Below are 20,572 nucleotides of genomic sequence, written 5' to 3' on the forward strand. Positions count from 1 at the left end.
TTAATTAACATTAACAAAGATGAATAAATACTGTAACAAATGTATTGCTCATTGTTAGTTAATACATTAACTTATGTTAACTAATGAGATCTTATAGTAACTTGTTCCAAAAAAAAGTCACATGAATGTTTTCATGATTGATCATCACTCGCACTGACGAGCACTTGTGTGGCTGATTGTAATGCGCACCTGTAATATGCCTGTCTTTTCTTTATTCTCTCTCGAAGTGTGTTCAAACTGTCCTCAGTGCATTCCAGAGTACAAGGCAATTAAGTGTCCACAATATTCTATTCCCTCTCCAGATTAGCATGCTTAACATGTTTTTGCTGAAGTCGATGAGGAGAGTTAATACAGCTTTAATGGTATTTGAAATGTAGCTCATCTGCACTTGTCCTCTTGTCATGGCAACAGAAAGTCCAGGAAATCCATCTGAATTTGACGGGCCATATTTTGAACACCAATGAGTCCACCGCATGCTAAGCTTGCCACACTTTATGTGTGCACGCAGTAATTAAGAACTTCGTTTTCCTGGCCTCAAGGTTGCAGTTAAACCCATAATGCCATTTCTGATGGCAGTGTGTGGAATATTCACAATCAGATGCAGTCAGGTAAGGGTCGTACAAGCATTCAGCTCACGCTAAGAGACATCTGGCAACACTCAAACAGCCGTGTTTAGTGGTCCTCTTATGTGTCTTGGTGCGCAGGTATACACGTATATATCGAGAGAATAACTTCAAATGAATGAAAGTATGGGAAATGGCTCTGGTTGCTTTGAAAGACTCTTTCAAGTAGGCTACTAAATCATGCATTGAATTACAATGGCACAATTGAACGTTCGCAAAGACCCGCCCCCTTTAGTTACTGTTGCTATGTCCGACAAGCTACGCCGTTCTCACGCCACACCATGTTCTCACGCAGTGAAAAACACATCGTGGAGCAGAGAGGAGACTTACAACACGCTGACAGACAGGACAGACCAGGTTACTATTGGGTTACTTTTGATATTAAACAGTCTCACTTTTCAAATTTGATCATTTAGAAATTTAAACAATACATTCTGTGGCTCTTTAATGTGTCTGACAGATCGCTGTAGAGCATCAGTTAAATCTGCTCGTGAACCGATCATCTCTTCCTTCTAGTTAATTTATAGCATCAAATAAACATGAATGAACATCAGAAGGAATATTGTTTTAACCGCGGAAAGGCGTCAGTACACTCCGCTTCTCAAGTTCAAATCCTCCCATGTTAATCTACTAACTCTCCTGACTGCTTTGTCCGACAACATGGCAGATGGCGAAGTATGATTGGTCAGATCACCTGTCAATCAAACTCCCTGCTATGTCAATTGCGAGTGAGATATTGCTTTTATACATCAGTTCAATAAACAAGAAGTTAATATCGACACAATAATAGCTGCTTCCCAATTCTGAGGCTGCATCCTTCAAAGGCTGCATTTAAGGGCCGAAGGCTGTCCCAATTCTAAGTTTCCTTCGAATGCAGACTACAAATGTGGCCTTCTTTTCCTAGGCTGCGATGGATAGAACGAGTGGATCTTTCACAGCCTATCCCAAGATTTATTGCACACAATGCCGGATTACATTTTTAAATACCTCTAAGTATTGTTGAGTTTCAACTTACTTGAATTTCTAACCATACCAACATTAAAAAACAAACTTTGAAGCTCTTCAAATGTTGTCATATCTTTCATTTGCAATTTTAAAGAAATATTATATGCTCAAAGTGGGAGGGACTTACGCTCCAACTGGAACTGACTTCTGTTTACATTTCCTGACCGACTGACTGACTGGTTTCGTTCTTGAACGAATCACTTTTTGAATGAATCGGCTGAGTCACTTGTTTGCATTCCTGTATGAATCAGTGTTTTGAATCACGCAGCTAAACCGATTCATTAAATGACTCACTTATAAAGACAGTCTAATATCGCCACCTACTGGCCTTATGTTCATTTCTATTTTCTCGCAACATAATGAGTTTTTCCTCAGGTCATGATATTTATTGTGACAAGTGCTATACAAATACATTTGAATTTAATCTAACGATACTCTAATAGTGAAAAGAAAAGAAAAAGATAGCTAATTAAATAAAACTTAATATGACAATATCATAATAATTTGGTTTGGCCTAAGTATAGTCAATTATTTAATTAAGAAACAGCATGTTGTTGTTATAATATCACACTTAATGATCTGACACAGACTTTTAGTATTCATATAAATAAACATGTTCATAAATAAATAAACTAGATTAAAATGCATTAACATATTTTAGAGCCTTTATAATTTAGGAGGAATCATCATATTTGGGGGTCCTTGGCATAACATAGTTTAAAATTCCCTCTTCTGAGTACAAAGCAACAAGAAACACTTAAAAATGGTCACATTTTTAGAAGAGATATTAAAGACTCAAACTGTCTTTCTATTTTTTTTAAGTCATGCTGCCTCAGTTCTTAAATTCATAATGAACTTCATGAGACAGTGCAATTGCATTAACCCACATTCAGCAATGTATCAAACTCATTGCCATGGGGCCTATTCTAAGCTCAAATTCGTGTTTTTACTGTGTTTGCTACATTTACTGCTTTCTTGCTGCCTAAAAACCTTGTAAAATAAGACTTACATGACACCGCCTGCAACATTGTTTTCATGTGGAGGTTAAAGCAGCGCATAACGCTTTCATTGAAGCCTTGACGCAACCCAAGTGACAGGGCCTTTAGAAGGTCATGTGATTGGCCAGGGCTGGTTTGATCCCTGCAGTGAACTATGAGGCCATCATCACTGTGCCCTTGAGTAAGACACTTAACCCCAAGTTGCTCCAGAGGGACTGTCCCGTATAATAGGCAAAATTCATGGCACTTTTCTCTGTTGTGGTGGTGTTAAAGTAACAGACACCAATTCTGGTTGTACAGTGGTGATAAATAAAGATCTGTCTTCTTCTTTTTTTGGAGTATTGCATGGCAACAACATGAAGATTGAAGACTTAAAGGTGCTGTACGCTATTTTTGGGAATACCATACATAAAGTATCCTGCCTGACTGGTTTCTCTGGGATAGCCATAAGCTCTGAAAAGATTTTGATAGCTTGCAGGGGACTGGCCAGCAAGTTACACTTTTTATAAAAAATGTAAATAATGTGTTTTTACTAATTAAACTAACTAACTAACTAACTAACTAACTAACTAGATACAATATTAATAATTTTTCAAAAATGCATGGAGAAAGTTTGACCATCATGTGCTTAAAAAGAAGAAAATCACTTTAAAAACAACAACCTCAGACCTATTACAGTACCCATTAAAAGTGGAGAAAATTGCAGTCGCTCCACTCAGCTCACATACACACTTTAGCCTGGTCTTGGAGAGAGGGACATTGATGCGAACAAAATGGCGATGAGCAAAACAGCTAAAATCAATTTGACCGTCTTTACAGGTTTGATGGTAAACCACCACAGAAGAGAAGTACTGGCAGAGCAGGTCTGCCCTGATCCAGCTTGTGTGAAAATAAAAAAATCAATAAACTGCCCACCCAAATTAACTCAAGCTCCAGCTTTCTAGACCAAGAACAGCCTTATCACGTTTTTATGATCTCGGGGCTGTTGCTCCCCCTCTGTGGGATCATCTGAGCACCATATTCAGTTCTTAACACAGACATATTACCACAAGTCAGCAAATATCAGCAAGACCAATGGCCCTACTGTGAACAAATGATTCAGCAATATCATGATCATAAATTCCCCGACCAGCAGAAGTCTTACTTGCAACATTTCTAGCGCACTAAAGTCATATAAAAGAGAAACTTTAAATGTATATGCAGCAGGAGCTTTACTGCACTAGTAGGTCAGCACATGTTCTTAGAGCTGTATTATGATTATGGTTTTCATACATCTTGGTACTTCACAAGCTATTTTAAAGAATTCCATAGTAATTTATTAAAACAATAATAAAAAAAAAAATCCAGATAGTGGATACCAAATCCGACAAATAAAAATAATTATCGGTTTCAGGCAAAATTCATATCGCTGCATCTCTAGAAAATATGTAGGAATGAGAGCAGCTTTATTGGACTTTTGTCTATATATCATTAATATATTATAATTATATATAATTAAAATTACAGTATGTGCGCATGGATTAGGATAAAAAACATGCAAACTGCAGACAACGCATTGCATCATCTTTTGACTTTTTGAGTATTTTAGATACTTTCGATTGAGAATAGTTGGCAACATTGCTAAACAACCAGCTGGGTTGAACAATACATACTGATAAATAAAAATTATTTGACTTCTATTATTCTTAATTTTCAGAACGTTAAATAAAAAGATAATCCAAAAACAAAACAAAAAAAACATCTCTTTTGAAACCATTAATGAAATGAACAATTGCTTCGCAAAATAATGGACACATTCCAATACAGTCACTCTAAAACAAAATATTCGCAAATTATATTCTCAAAAAGACATTTGAAAGTGCCCATCATGTTTGACGTCAGTGCGAAAGGAAAACAAATGATGAAACAAACACAATTTTATTTAAATGCTAATTGGATGAGCCACAATCAAAGATGTACAAATATCCAAACACCTGTGAGCGAAATAATGATTTCTGAAGGATCATGTGACACTGAAGACTGGAGTAATGATGCTGAAAATTTAGGCTTGTCATCACAAGAATAAATTACATTTTATTCAAATATATTCAAATAAATCAGTTATTTTTACAGTATTATATAAATAATATATCACTTTTTTAGGGTTAATCACATGCCTTTGGGGAAACTGATTTGTACATCCATAAAGGTGCTATACAAACATTGGCGCATTATATTCACGTACACAAGAGCGCAGTTTGACAGCTGCAGGCTTTACATTCTCTCCTGAGCACAGACAGAGAATAAACAAACGCTTGTCAAACAAACTGTCTCTTATTTATTGCTAAAGGCAAACTAATTCTTCTTCTTTCCAATCGATTCAGCTGCATGCAAAGCACGAGCAGAAGCCACCCGTTGAGTTTGACAGAATAAATTGTTATGAGACTTCAGGATTGGTGTCTGACTGTGTGTCTGTGAAATGAAGCTGCTCTTCTCCACTAGTTTCTAAAGACAGCTATGAAGTGCGATAAGGGTGTGATGAAGTAACTGGGGCACATTGAGAAATGACGTTACATAATGAAAGACTAAAGAAAAGTGACAAACACATGAAAACCTGTTTACGGTCAACACACACATATACATGTAAATATAGTATATGTTTGTGAGAGCAACTGCATATGTGTATTCATAAAGAGGACTAACCCTAACCTTGCTCTAACCCAAATTAATTATTGGTGGTATTGACTTGTATCATAACCACATATGATTAATAATTTTTTCAATAATTTTTCAATTGTTAGCACAAGGCATTCTCAAGACATTATGCCAAAAACTTTCTTATCCCACTAATCTTGCTCCGAACAGCCAGTGTTATCATCTAAAAGTAGATTTATTTTTTAATTTTATCAATGAAATTAAAGATTAAAAACATGCATCATGAAGATGATTAAATGGATTTCAGTCAAACATACTGTAGGTAAACATTATACGTTGCTAGCACCTTAGCTCATGCAGTCAAACATATGAGACTAATTAAATATCCACAACATACATATTAATACCGTATATATGTGTTACATTTGCAGTGAAGAGCACTTACAGGTGAACTTGAACTATATGTGCTAGTCAAAATATGCAAGTAACATGAATATGCCACACCACAATATTATAAACACTGAAAGCTAAGAGCTGTCTCTAAAGCTGTGCATGAGTTCAGGTTGCATGTATGTTGATCATATTTTGATCAGTGATTATACATTTTTCATAGTACTTGATTTGTTACACATTTTCGTAATTTTGCACTTTATCATTTCCATTACCATTTCAGTCAGAGCAATATGGAACAAATTAAAATGAATGTTTTTGAATATAATGAAAATATATAATAAATATAATAAAGTTTTGCTGTGATGCCACAGAAGAACCATTTTTCGCTCCCAACGAAGCTTTAAGTGAACATTTCTTAAAATAACCATTATCAACATTTAAAAAAATGTAAAGAACCTATATATATAAATCCACTATAAAGAATCTTTTGTGGAATGGAAACGTTCAGTGGATGTTAAAGGTTCTTTATGGAATCAATTTAATTCCAGGGACTTTTTTTTTTTCAAAAGACAGAACACATGAAGCAAGACGTGACAGAGTTGTTCTTAAAATCTGGCATACATGCTCAGGATGACCAGAAGTTAAAACTAACCCTAACACAATGTAATTATAGTGTGGGTAGGTCATATTTTCAGAATATGATAATCAAAAATAGACAGCTCCCTCAAAAGGGATATTGACCCTACAATTCAAATCCGTCATCATTAACTCACCCTCAAGATATTTTTTTCTTCTGATTTTCAAAATATATTATTTTGCGTTCTAAAAAGTAAGTCATATTGGTTTGCAATGACGTGAGACAAGAGTAAATAAATTATGACAGAATTTTCTATTTTGGGGTAAACTATTCCTTTAATGTTCTGCTTCCAGACTGTTGCAGGTACTTTTGTGTTCAAGAATTGTTTGCAACAGGTTGAGAGTTTATACATTCAGCTTCTGCCATTTGGATAAAACGCATCAAATAAAATGCGACAAATCAAATTTCTGACATGCCACTTAAAATATGTTCTTGTTGTCTGTCACTTTGCACTCTATGAAGTGTCAAACCACTTGAGGTTCCTCCTAGAAGCTAAATGAGAAGAAAAACATGTTTTTCAGGCTCAAACACAATACTACAAAAAGAAAACAGTTTCTCTGCAAACAGATATTTCCTGAACAGCATATGTACCAGAGAAATACAGAATTTACTGAATTTATTTGGTAGCATGAACTCAAAATTGACCTTATTTTCTTTTTAAATGCACGCCGTTTCATGCTCTGTGCTAATGCATGTTGAAAAATTTGTGCAAACTGCTGGTGTCAATTGCAGTGATTGGGTCAGGTCACGTATCTGCTTTCGCTCAAGCTAAACGAGTTTATTTGGCTTCAGTGCAGAAAGAAAGCATCAGTGTGAAATCTTGCCTCGAGTTGTGCATGTTAATGAGTTTTTGTGAATCTAAAAGATGGCCCACATTTCTTCTCACTGAATATGTGTCATGCAGAAACCATTTCAGGGGCAGCTATCTATGCAAACAATGAAGCACCCAAGGGACTTGACTCACACCAAATGGCTAGCTATGTTTCCCAGCGCCGGGTTGCTTCCATGTTGCATTACCATTGCAAAAATCCCGCCCACGTTTCCTCAGCTCCCCATGGCTAGGTCACTTCGAGTCTTTGAGGAAGCTGTCCTCCATAAAGGATACGTTAGTTGAGGAGATAAATGCGGTAAGATGCTCTAGGCCATAAGAGCACATTCCTTCACCTGCTAATCATGACCATTAATCACTCCGCCTGGCTCTCTCTTTCCCATAGGCCACAGGCACACAGGTCAGGGCCAACGTCTGCAGCTTGCTGTAGGCGCGCAGGTTAATGTGGATGCTGCTCGGCAAGGTAGCGTAAAGTTGAACATGGTTTCACAGTGTTCTCTCATCAGAAACGGCTGTAGTTAAACGACACTATTCAATGCACTTTGACTTTTTTTTCATTTGCAACTTGTTTATACTGAAAACCATTGAAACAAATCAAAGTAAAGAATGTACAGAAAAACAATATAGGCTACACTTTTATTAAATATACTGTCTTTTAATGTCTTTCAACAATGCATAGGTCTATCCCTTTTCAAGGATTAGATATTTAAATTTGGAAAATTAGACAAAAAATACTTGTTAAGAACAGATAGAACAACAGAACGATGGATGGATAGATTTTTTTTTTTGTACGGGTGCATTGTGTTAAATCAATGAGTTAAAGTTCCTGAACAACATAAATAAAATATGATTCATGGTTCTCTCTGTTAATAATAGAAGAAATGCTATGTTGCACAGTATTATTTATCCTCAACCATTTTTTATTATAATGCTTTTTTTGTTGACAGTCAAACACCTGTAAAGCTAATGATAAGGTTACCATTTTGTTTCTTACACATCAACTTCTGACTGTCAGACATATCAAGTAGAAATATTGCACATAAAGTGGACTGTAGCATGAGTTCTGGGCTTCTATGTTGGGACACGTCAATCCAAGAAGCATTGCGCAAGCAAATTGGTATTTTTCATCATTATATTTTGATTTAGAATGTATTTCATATGCATTTTAAGGTACTGCTAATGAAAAATAACTAAACTTGCCAAAAATAATACACATTGGGGTGTTTATCCAGGTCTGTGTGACAAAACTACATTCCCCATCTTTCTCTGTGGCTGATGATAAAATATAAGATGATAAAATATATAGACAAAGCGCCTTTTGCTCTTCATTATGGAGCCAATGTAAATGAAAAATCAATAATAATAATAATAATTAATAGAAGTGCAATTGATCAGTGTCCATATTTTTTCCTTTTTTTCATTCATAATTTTTTTTACCAAAATCAGTTAATAAACACTATGACTTGTAAATAGAACCTCTCAGGAGGACAGAGAGACAGAATATTTGCATACATACAAATAAATACAATGTTAAAACCAAAAAAAGGATGGCAATGCAGCACTTTGATTTCACTGTCATCAGCTGGCCTGTAGTTAATGAGTAAACGCCTGTAGCCTTGATGCACACTTGCATTGGGAAACATCTGCTAACTCACTTTCCTACTTCACGATTAACTACATCACGACTCTTAAAATAACCGTCCGAGAGCTATGAGTTCTGTCACTGTTTGAACACAAGCTGAAACAGACAGTGTTCTTCCCATCAATGTTCTTGGTAAAACTGCAGTGCGATCTTCAGTGCCTCGAGCTATTTGTGTTTACAGCCACTGACAGACCTGCATAAACAATTCCATCTGTTTCTGTTGTTGCTGACTGAGATGGAGAGACATTCTTCACAGCCAACATTGAAACAAACGCAAATCCACTCTTCAGACATGTGTTTGTGCATAATTCTCTCGAGGCATTTCTTTTTACCCACAACTTAGCAGTTAAACGAGCAAAAAAAAAGTAACTCTTTAGCTCCACCCACTGCCATGGAGGACTGCGAAGGACATAATTGAGTTGATCTATACGCTCTAAAAATACTTACATTTTTGTATGTATGTATATATATATATATTGTATGTATAGCCTATATATACATACATACACACACATATATAATCAACATTTGTAAATTAGTATATTTCTAGTATTTCTCCATTGTTTATAGTTCTATATTTCTCCATTGTTTTTAATTTGATCATGCTGGTCACCTTTGTCATTTTGTCCTATTTGCAAAAATTTTTTGCTTCAAGCCAAATTGTGTGATTTTTAAATGTTTTGAAATTTACCTAGCTGATGGCTTGGTTTATGGCTTATAACTCTTTAATAAATACTTTTTCAAAATCCCTATGGGAAAAATGAATGGAAAAAATACTTCCGGAACCGGCACCACTGAAAAAGTGGGGCGAATACTGATGCACGCCATAGCCGTTGTTCCATAATAAATTTTAAAAATGCAATCTAGTAAAAAAAAAAAAAAAAAACTTGTTTCCCACAGTTTTTTTAGACATTTAAATATACAAAAATATGACTTCTGTAAACATTTGAGTGATGAAGCACTGAATCAAATAATCAAAGAAGTTGTCGGTTTGAAATAATACACAGAACATAATTGAATTGAACTGCTTTGAAATGCTTTGTTTGCTTATGAAACACCTACACAATATCTCTCTGTCTTAACACTCACTCAGAATTGTCAACACTTGCGTGAACATGAGAAATGGCAAACATAGTCTAAAAACACAGTCTATCAGGATATGTAAATTGACACTCAATACGGACGTACAAAAAGAAGGGCAAATATTGTGAATATTCAGCATCTTGCCCAGCCCAAGTGTGTGTGTGTGTGTGTGTGTACTGTAAGAGAAGAGTCATCACGCATTCCGCACACATCCTTTTGCTGCGAGGCATCACAACTCCGATAACAGAACATAATATCAGAATCACAGAGAGCATCACTTATTATATCCCATGAATGCCCAATTGTACAAAATGATTCTATGATATCTCTCTGCAACGATCAAGATGCCGTTTAATTGGAAAAGACAGCAGCTCATATCTTTGGCCCTGGAGTTCTCAAGACTCCCATGAAAATATAAAATGAAAATCGCAGATTTCAAGCACAGCACAATCCAAACTACCTGGATATGTTAAATCATTTAAGCTTTAAATGCATTACAATCTAATGATACAACAGATACAGCAGCACTGCTGTAACTTCACAACTTTAAATGTTCTTCACCCCTAATTAAATGTGACTGAAATTAAACAGTTCAACAAAGACCCAAATTAAACTATAATGTGTTTATTTTTGCTAGTTATATTGATATTTTGCAGAGCAAATGACAGTCATGGAACTTTTTTGAAAAGCAAACCTAATGCCACCGAACTGCCAACACTGGTGCCAACCAATAACATCATCCTCAACTGTGCCAAAAACACAATGATCAATACGTAGCATTCGTCTTGACTTTTTGACCCAAAACACAACTTCCTCAACATTTTTGCGCATGCGCCACCTATAGGCTGCTTCTGAAAACACAGTGAGCTCACAATCTTCACAGTAGCAAATAGACAGAAACTCATTTACATAATCAGGAAAAAGTCTAGAAGTGATTAAAAACGTTTGTATGTTCATAAAATAACTTGTGAAAACCAAAAATGTTCTAATTGTGAGTATACAATTTCTTAACTGAAAGTTTACCTCTCATTATCTGCCCCTCCAACCCGATCTCACGGCAATTCGTACGAATTTTACGAGGTGGCTAATTCGTACGAATGACCTACCCCTGACCCCGCCCCTAAACCCATCACGTGGGTTTAGACAAATCGTACAAATTCGTACGAATTGGTCGTGAGATAGCGTTGGCCCCTCCAATAAAAGTCATTCTCATTGCAGATGATGCACTCACTAGTTGTGTAATGGTCCAGTATGGGAGATATCAACACAGCCATGAGCAGAATGGACAGAAGTGGGTAATCAGAGATGAGCTGATCACTCACAAACACACTCAAAAAAACGAACTAGGAAGGTTGTGCACTTTACATAATATATTTATATTTAGTTTACTTATAATAATTGTGTTTGTTGACTTGAAATGTTTTTTTCTATTAAGGTCCACGTAATTATGTCTCATCTTAACAGTACAAAATCCTAACGTGTTGTCTAAACACAAATCATTTATGTTAAGTAAAAAATTCTTACATCCAGAGGGGGCGGTATAGTGCGACGCCAACTGCCATTTTGCCCTAACTTAATTTGATTGTGTTCAATCTGCTTAAATATAAAATTTAAGTTTACTTAATCCATTTGTGTTGGATTACATGAATGATTTGTGTTGCATTAACTGAGACTGGGCGGTGCTTGTTAGTTCCCAGCATGCTTTGCATATGGTTAAATTAAGAGAGAATAAATGTTAAAATGAAGTGTTATTTTATGTTTTTGGGAGAAAATTAGAAAAGGGGAAGACTTGATAGTGTGTAATTGTGTTTAATGTTCAATTACATTGGAATAATTAGAACCATTTAAATTACAGTGGGTTACCATTGTGGAGAAGAGTGGAGCATTTTGTTTGGCTGTGGACTGATTCAGATACGTTTAATTGTTTCGGTTGAAGAAGCATGTATATCTTAGCATTTGCAAATATGTACTACTGCTAGCAAATAGCTAGCTATAGTCTATCGATTTGATTATGTGTCACTAAAATAAATGAAATATTAATGGATGTTTGAAAATAAAAAACACTTCAATCATGTCAGAAAACCTTAAAATTAGTTGGGCTGACACTATTAAATGAAGCTGTGCCAAACTATAGTAAATAAGTTGAATCAACCTTAATAAATTAAGTTGACCCAACGTAAGTACATTAAATTGGAATAACATAATTGCATAATGCTGAAATAAAGCAAGTTAATCATGTGGAAATCCTTTCCATGATTTTTTTATGTTCATTCAAAGAGTAATTTTTTTGAGTGCAGACTGATTAATTAATTATTTCAAATGTTTATCTTTGTAAAGTTTTATCACATTGTAATATCATGCTCTGTCTCTGAAAATGTCATTTTTTTTCCCAGCTGATGTCACAAACACATCTTAATTTTGCAACCAATATAAAATGTCTCATCCTAGATTTTTTTCCTCATTGGATATCCATGTTTCACCCAGAAATGCACCAGATTACAAGAGTAAGATGGGTTGCTAACTACTTTAAACTTTGCGTCTGAGGAAATGCCTTTAGTTAGCATAGCTTTCTCTTTCTGTTTTCATGGGTTGAAATTGTAGCAGCTGCGTAATCACAGCCTGCGTGCTAGAGGCATTTTAATCAACAAGAGTGATTCATGAGCCTAGAGCTGACAAATAAAATAGTGTGGGTCAGCATGTCACACACACACACACGCGCCTAATCATTAACGTCGCTTATGCCTACTCTTAACTTAAGGCGTTTTAAAAGCAAGTTTCTTTCCCTTGAAACCAGAAAGCACTCAAGATAGTCAGACAGAAAAGCAATCTTTTCCTCCTCTTTCTCTTAGAGACAGTTCACATTCTTGACAGATGCTTCTGTCTCTGTTTTTCTCTCAGACAATACCACAGCCTTTTCCGATCCTTCTGAAGGCTTTTCGGCTCCCAAAGTGCAGCAGATGACTTCAATATTAGAGCAGAAATGTGAGGAATGAATCCAGCATGTTACACACCATCTGACTTGTGTGTTGTTCTCCGTGTTGGGGAAGAAACACTTTAAAAGTGTAGCTTGCCAAGATCGTGATTTAAAGTCAACTACAGTCATGTTACTCTTTTGACAAAGAAGTTAGCTACACTGAAAGTTACTAAAAATGTAGCTAACATTGCAGACATTTAAGTTAACTTTAAACAAATTACTGCAATTCGAGTATTTATCTGCATGACACAAACACATCTAAATTATGATGACAGCACTACATTTGAATTAATTTGATCATAAATACAAATATAAATAACTAATATAAAAATAGTGCCCTTTAGCTAAAATAGTCAACAACAGTACCACATTACAATTACAACAAGTAGCAAATTAGAAATTAAATGGACAATATCTTTATAAATAACTATTTGCAAACAGAAAGATTTATTTGGCACAAAAAAAAAAACATTTTGTATGATATAAAATATGAGATAATTAAGCTAGAAACACACCAATATGCTGGTATAAAACATAGTAAAGAACAGCATCATTCAAATAAATATTTTGTTGTAAAAATACTGCGTAAGCGCTCAAATTAATACGCGAATCGTTTGTTTGATCAGTGAATCGGTTCACATGAAGTGTCGGAATGAACCAATTGAATGAATCAAACTTCCGGACAAAGCTTGTTTGACTGCTGTCACAAATTCACACACACAGCGTCGTCGACTATTTTTTAATGGTAAGTAGTTAAAACCTGCGCAAAATGTAGCTAAATGTCACTTTACATCTGTTTTCTCTCCTAATCCATGCTCGAATACTGCATTTCGTCAATACAGAGTCGCTAAAAGGGTCTGAACAGTCTCTAAAGTGTCAACACTGTTTGCTCTGCATCTGCAATACAATGAAAATACAGCGATTTAATGTCCGATGCGCCACAGCCACACTATGAAAAAATTGCTTCTTACTGAAAATATACATTACTTTGAAAATATGAGTTATGCTCATGCTACTGAATATGCATGAGCCGTTAGTAACTCACCTACGTGGATTGTTGAACAGGGATATCTGTGCAGTCCTCGTCTGTTTATGGTCATGTTATATAAAGTGCGATGTTAGAGCATTAAATGCCATGGCAGGTTCCTTATCAGCTCAGGGTGGCAGCTAGAAGAATGTTGCCTTCAATGCAAAGATTCACACATACAGGCAGCTACTGATACAGTACGTGTTTGTTTGTTTGTTTGTGTGTGTGTGTGTGTGTGTGTGTGTGTGTGCGTGTGTGTGTGTGTGGGTGTTGCATATTATGGAGTTTTACTACCAAGTAGGGGAAATAACTTACTGGATGCATTGAATTTCACATACTATATCCTGGGTGAATAATCAAAAATATATATAGACTGATATGCTACAGATCAATAATACAGTATCAGCCAATATTTGTTAATTTTTTTTTAGCTTATCAGCAAAGCTTGGCCAATCAGAGGTAGGCTATTGCCTCCTTGGGTACAAAAATTGTTGAGTGAATTTGGAGTAAATATAATTTAAAACAAACATTCAGCTGGATGCTAAAATTAAATTAAATGCTGTGACACTGGTAACTGAAAAACCCATATCCACCATATTTCGCAAAGTAAAAGTAGGCTAAGCTTAAATTCTTTAGCCGATATGGTAAATAACTAGAAGGATAACAAAATGCAGTAAACAGTAACACTGTGTGCACTTCAAACCAGTGTATTTATGACAGAACATTAAATAAATGCCAGTTTGCAATATCAAGAATAACATGCTCATGTAATGTCAACATGAAAATGGGTCATATGCAGTATTTACTTTCTTGATGCGCATACCTGGTTTTAATCGTGCGATTCATTAGTGCATATTTCCAAAGGAAAAAAAAATTATCATTAATCTTTTAACAATTTCAGACATTCTCAAGAGTTCAGTTTTATTACTCAGATGTTGTTGAGAGCTCAGGAGAGCTCAACATGTTTCTTCACAAATAAAATTAGACCAAAATCAGACAACTGTTGCATACAGTATACTGTATAGCTATAAAATACCTCAGCAAAACAGTTTTTTGATCTTGTAAGAGCTAGATTGGTATCATGGCGAATCTGAGCACAATTTAAGACATTGTTGAGACTAGACACGTGAGATTACTAGGGTCTTTTTCTCAGCAGAAAAGCAGAAAATTCAAAAGAGTTTCTATTTGATCTCATAGCTGTCTAGAAGAACATCTTAGATATCAAAGAGATCTCATTTGTTTTGTTTTTTTCTTTTCTACAGATATTGTATTTGAACACACACACACACACACACACACACACACACACACACACACACACACACACACACACACACACACACACACACACACACACACACACACACACACACACACACACACACAGTAACACATGAACTCAACACATGACAGCAACATACCCATTTGCCATAATAATGCATTGTTTCATGCTTGTGTGTTGGTCTCAAAAAAGTCCATCAGCAAATGTGTTACATCCACAAGTAACTGCATTATTGAGCTGTTCCCATAAACGCGTGCAACACACACACACACACACACACACACACACACACACACACACACACACACACACACACACACACACACACTCACTTTAGCTGAACAAGGCGCAACAGCCCATGAATATAGTATGAGAGCCTTCACTGGCGTTTGAGGATGAATAAACAGTCATATGGCAACAAGCAGCCACACACACACACACACACACACACACACACACACACACACACACACACACACACACACACACACACACACACACACACAAACTAAAGAGATATAACTTTCCCAGAGAGTGGCTCTAATTGCACGATGCATCACATGCGAGACAACACCGAGCACCACCCATCCTTTACCATCAAATTACCCACACAATCTCTTTTTCACTTTCAATCACTCAACCACTCCTAATCTCATTCCCTCTCATGCCTTTCTGTCTGTATTTTCCACTAACTTCAGACATCCATAATCCACAACCCAATCCATCAATATTCATTTCTCTTCTGAAACGGAGAACTTTCCTGAGAAAGCAAGGGATTTCTCTCTTACCTGTGTGCTTTCATAGATCCCCCATACGGCGCAATCTTTTACACGATGCATCGACAGCTGCACAAGACACAGGCAGTGTGTGAGAGGATGGAGATGCACAGAGAGAGAGAGAGAGAGAGAGAGAGAGAGAGAGAGAGAGAGAGAGAGAGAGAGAGAGAGAGAGAGGGGTCTGAATTATGGATGGAGAGTGAGGGTTCCCTCATGTTGGATATGGTGGAGTGTGAATCATCTCTGCCATGAATCAAACATAGTCCAGGAGAGAACGAGAGGTAGAGGGAGGGTAGCAGATGAAGAGATGACTGCAAAGGAATGGTGGAGAGAGGGCAGACGAGTGAGTCGTCTGAGGTAGCATTCTCGCACTCACTCCCTCTCTCTCTCTCTCTCTCTCTCAGTCCAGACATCTTCACTCTTCTTCTTCAGTTGTTAAATCAGTCTGACAGAGGGTAATAGTTGTGTATTGAATTGGTCAGTCAATAACATATATTGCAAATGCTTTCTTCTACCTTCGGAGAGAGACTGTTAGTACTCCTAAAGGCACGGTTAAAACAAAACAACACAATAGACAATCAGCGGCTTATTCATTGCATAAATATCCTCATTAGACAGACTGCACGGTTCGACTGTCGTCATACTTAGACATACTCTACACCAGTACATGTATGTGGACGCTATTAGATGTGCAAGAAAAATGCCCTCACACTTCAATTTGCAAGGCACACATTATGCCCAGTTTTCTCTTTCAGGTCAAGAGAATCATGCAGAGTAAGATTGATATACTTTGTTAGCTGTCTGTATACTAACACATCTGGTTAAATGACTCCACTTTTTATTTTTAGAATATATTTTATGTAATAAATATTATTCTCTGATAGTTTAAACATAATTGAATGATTAAAGTCGTATTTATCTGCCATAAAAACAAAAAAGATCTTCATGTGATCACAAACTTAAACATATTCATTCAAAATGTGCACAACTAAAACGCCATCATTTATGCAAACGAATGGAAAACATATGATAAACGGAAGTATTTCACTACATATTAATTTAGCAAGAAAAAAGTAAGATAAAATACAACTTCTGTGAGTAATGACTCACCAAATCAGTGAATCAATAGACTATTTTGAGATGCCAAAGCCCTCGTTATAATGTAGACGAGAGTAGCAAACAAAGCCTACAGTACATCCACTTCTGACTCTGAGTGAAGAGCTAATGAATTGTATGTATTTGAAATATTGCCATTTCTGTTATTAAATCCCACCAAATTCTGTCTTTCCATCTATTTTGAGAAAAAAACATGTGAATTCAGAAATTTTATTAAAGCCATTCTATGTGATCTCATTGTCGTATTGAGTTTAAGCAGTGTATACACACACACACACACACACACACACACACACACACACACACACACACACACACACACACACACACACACACACACACACACACACACACACTAACATTTAAGAGCAAAACATCATGGTTGTTACACGCAATGAGAAATGAGCTGATGTTACTGTGCAACCTGGCTTTATGAGATGCATATTTTGTTCTGAGTATTTTGTCACATGCAGATGTCTTGAATACGATTTCTATTATTGGTTCTGCATGAAATCACACCATTTAAAGAAATGATTCACTAAAATGAATCAGACTTACCAAAGGTACTTGAGAAAGAGAGATGACATTGGGTCAGCCTCAATCCGGTTCTGCATGCACAACTCAAAACACTAATCAGTGCCTTTCATCAGTGCTGTACGTTTGAGATGGGACTGTTTTTTGGGTGGGATATACATGCCTGAAAACAGTCATTATTTTGCACGTATCACTGGTGACACTAGGTGGCGCTAATAAATAACACTTTGGGATCTACCATACACCCGACACAATGCGGCACCAGGCACGACGCAAGTGTTTTTTGCTAGTTTCATCCCGACGCAGTTGTCATTTTCACGTCCTGCACTGCGTTATTTAAATAGGAAATGCATTTGTGCTCCCACGGGCATGCTGGTCTGAAAACGATGTGTGTTCAGGCACATTATTGGCGCATTGCTATTTTGAGCCAATTGAAATAGACTGTTAGACTGTGCCATTGACCAACAAATACCTGGTCTAAAGTTAATGGCGCAGTATTTTCTTTGTTATTTAAAGGGCACATTAGTAATATACGCCTATAGGCGGGTGCACAACGCTCGTACACTGTGCTTATTACACACACGCAGCAGCACAAACATGCCAAATATTAAAAATAAAAGGATCACAATGTGAAATATTAATATTATGTACATAAAGATATGGTGGAATCCGGCTTGTCCCATAGATGGTCTGCTTGCGCGTGAACCTCGCGCAAGATAAGATCCGTTTCCTCTCTCCTATAAGTGCACGTGCGGTGTGCGCTTTAGACCATGCGCTTAGATCGTTAAATTAAGGCTCTTTAGCTTTAAGTTAGTAGCGTTCTCAACTTTTAGTCAACACTATACACTAAGAGTTTCCAGAGAATGTAGGGCAGAGTATTTAGGATTCATATTTACAGACTTTTGTGGTTTCTGTGTTTGTGTGACTCTTGTAAAGCAAGGCTGTTTTAATTAGGGCTACAAAGAAAACAGTCCATTTTTTTAATGATGCATCTCTCATAAATACGTATCAAGGCTGTTTACTATTGTGTCCACGCTCTGGAATGAATTCAACACTCTTATAGGAACAGTTTGCCCTCAAAATGAAAATTCTGTCTTGATTTACTCTCCGTAATATTCCAAGTCCACATGACTTTCTTTCTTCCGCAAAACACAAACGATGATATTAGACAGAATGACTCTGCTCTTTACTATACAATGAAAGTACCACAATGTGCCATTAAAACACAATAAAAGCTGTCCATGACTAAACCTGTTATATTCCTAAATGTCCGAATGGCATGAACTTGAGCAATATATACTGGGTAAGTCTGGAGGAACGTATACAACACTAGAAACAAATACATTTGTATTTTAGTTGTCATGGTAGCTTTAGACTATTGGAGAGACTATGTAAACAGTTGTTCTATAGCCTAGTCTCAGTGGATGTGCTACATCTACTATTTATCTATAAATAATTCAATAACCTCTGTAAATATAAACAGGGCCTGTGGTGTTAAGACATTATTTATAAACATGCTATGAACTGTAATATGGAAGAAACCTGTGTATTTAAATGCCAGATCTGAATTGTGAGAAACGTGAAATCATCAGGGCCAAAGATGAACAGACATTGTGGTGCATGGCTATGAATGAATTACATGAAACAAATATTGCAAGACTAATATTGCAACTCTTCTTCTATTGGATCCTCTCTGTTTTGGGTGTGATATGGCTCTGCTGAAGGATCTGAGAGAATTAGAGAGATTCAGACCATCCACTTCAAACGCTGGAGAGGAATGAGTGTTAGAGAGAGAAAGGGAGAGAGAACTGTATCAGCACCTGGTCGAAAGGTCAGACAGCCTGAAAGACGGAAAGTCTGCTGCTCTTTTAGACGAGTCTCTCCTCTCTTCAGGAGCATTCTTCCTAGCTGACTCTATTTTCACAAAACTTTCATACACAAGTGATTAACAAACCTTATATGATGCCCAACAGATCAGTAGCTAGTTCATTTTTTGTCAAAAGCAAAAATTTTGATAACGCCTTTTACATTAACAATAGGATGGATGGAGTTTCTAATATAGATAACAATCACATAGATGTATATAGACTATTGTAAATGTATTTATTATGCCTGTATTCCATTCAAGGTATACATTTATCAGCTCGCATAGCATATCCCCTTCATGGGAAAACGGAAAATGGAGAGCACAAGACAAATGGATGTGTTATTTGAAAACTATTCAGTAACTACACCAAATGTACCTGAACACATAAGAGTAAAGAGCTGCACACTCAAATAGCCTGCTGTCGTCAAACTGGCAGGTGTGTTGATGGGGGGATGTTTGTCTTCCTTCCTCTGAGCTCAAGGGCTACTGATTAAGCTCTCTACCTCTGTTTCGGTTCTGCCTAGTTTAATCCGTCTCTCCCCCCCCCCCCCCCCTCCCCCCCTCGCTCTCCCCCTCGCTCTCCCCCTCGCTCTCTCTCTCTCTCTCTCTCTCTCCCTCGCTCTTTTCTGCAAATGAGAAAAGGGAATATTCAAGTATGTCAAAGAACAAATCATTCTGATCAGTTTTCACTCTCACGGATTAAATTGAGCAGTTTCCAATTCAGAATTGCCAATTGACCTTTATTGAAACATTTTTGTTCTCTCTTTTGACTTAGAATCCATGTATTTATTTTATTTTATTGAGTGGTACACTTTAGTCCACTGACCGAATGCCTCACATCTTCTCAACATTCAAACTTCAGTTTTATGTCTTCAAGAAATGTATTTGTAAACGGCATCGTTCAGTATTCACAACCAACATATTCAGAAAAAAAAAAAAAAAAATTCAAGTTCTATTAACTGGTTGGGAAAATACAGCAATGCTAAATGCAAATATGCAATCATAGCAAAATAGATATCGAAATAAATTTTAACATTCTTTTGTTGTTCAAATGCATCAGACTCTGCAGAAATTATAACTAATAAGGGCATGTTGCATGCTGTTGTCTTCCAATAAATAAAATAATTAACAAAACACTGCAAAGTGAAAGAA

The 20,572-nt window shown here is 36.4% G+C and overlaps 1 protein-coding gene across 2 annotated transcripts in view; it reads right to left on the reverse strand.

Moving 5' to 3' along the window:
* LOC306990083 (cadherin-18) overlaps positions 1-20,572 on the reverse strand; it is a 267,205-nt gene that overhangs the window by 207,433 nt on the left and 39,200 nt on the right. The window contains exon 1 of one of the 2 annotated variants that reach the window (XM_079596385.1): positions 15,916-15,996. The exons of the other annotated variant lie outside the window; for it this stretch is intronic. The gene's annotated coding sequence lies outside the window, so the exon portion shown is untranslated. Of the gene's footprint in view, positions 1-15,915; positions 15,997-20,572 lie in introns of those variants that run through there. 2 annotated transcript variants of the gene reach the window in all.

The sequence above is a fragment of the Phoxinus phoxinus genome (genome assembly GCF_949152265.1).
Source record: "Phoxinus phoxinus genome assembly, chromosome: 21".
Lineage (NCBI taxonomy): Eukaryota > Metazoa > Chordata > Actinopteri > Cypriniformes > Leuciscidae > Phoxinus > Phoxinus phoxinus.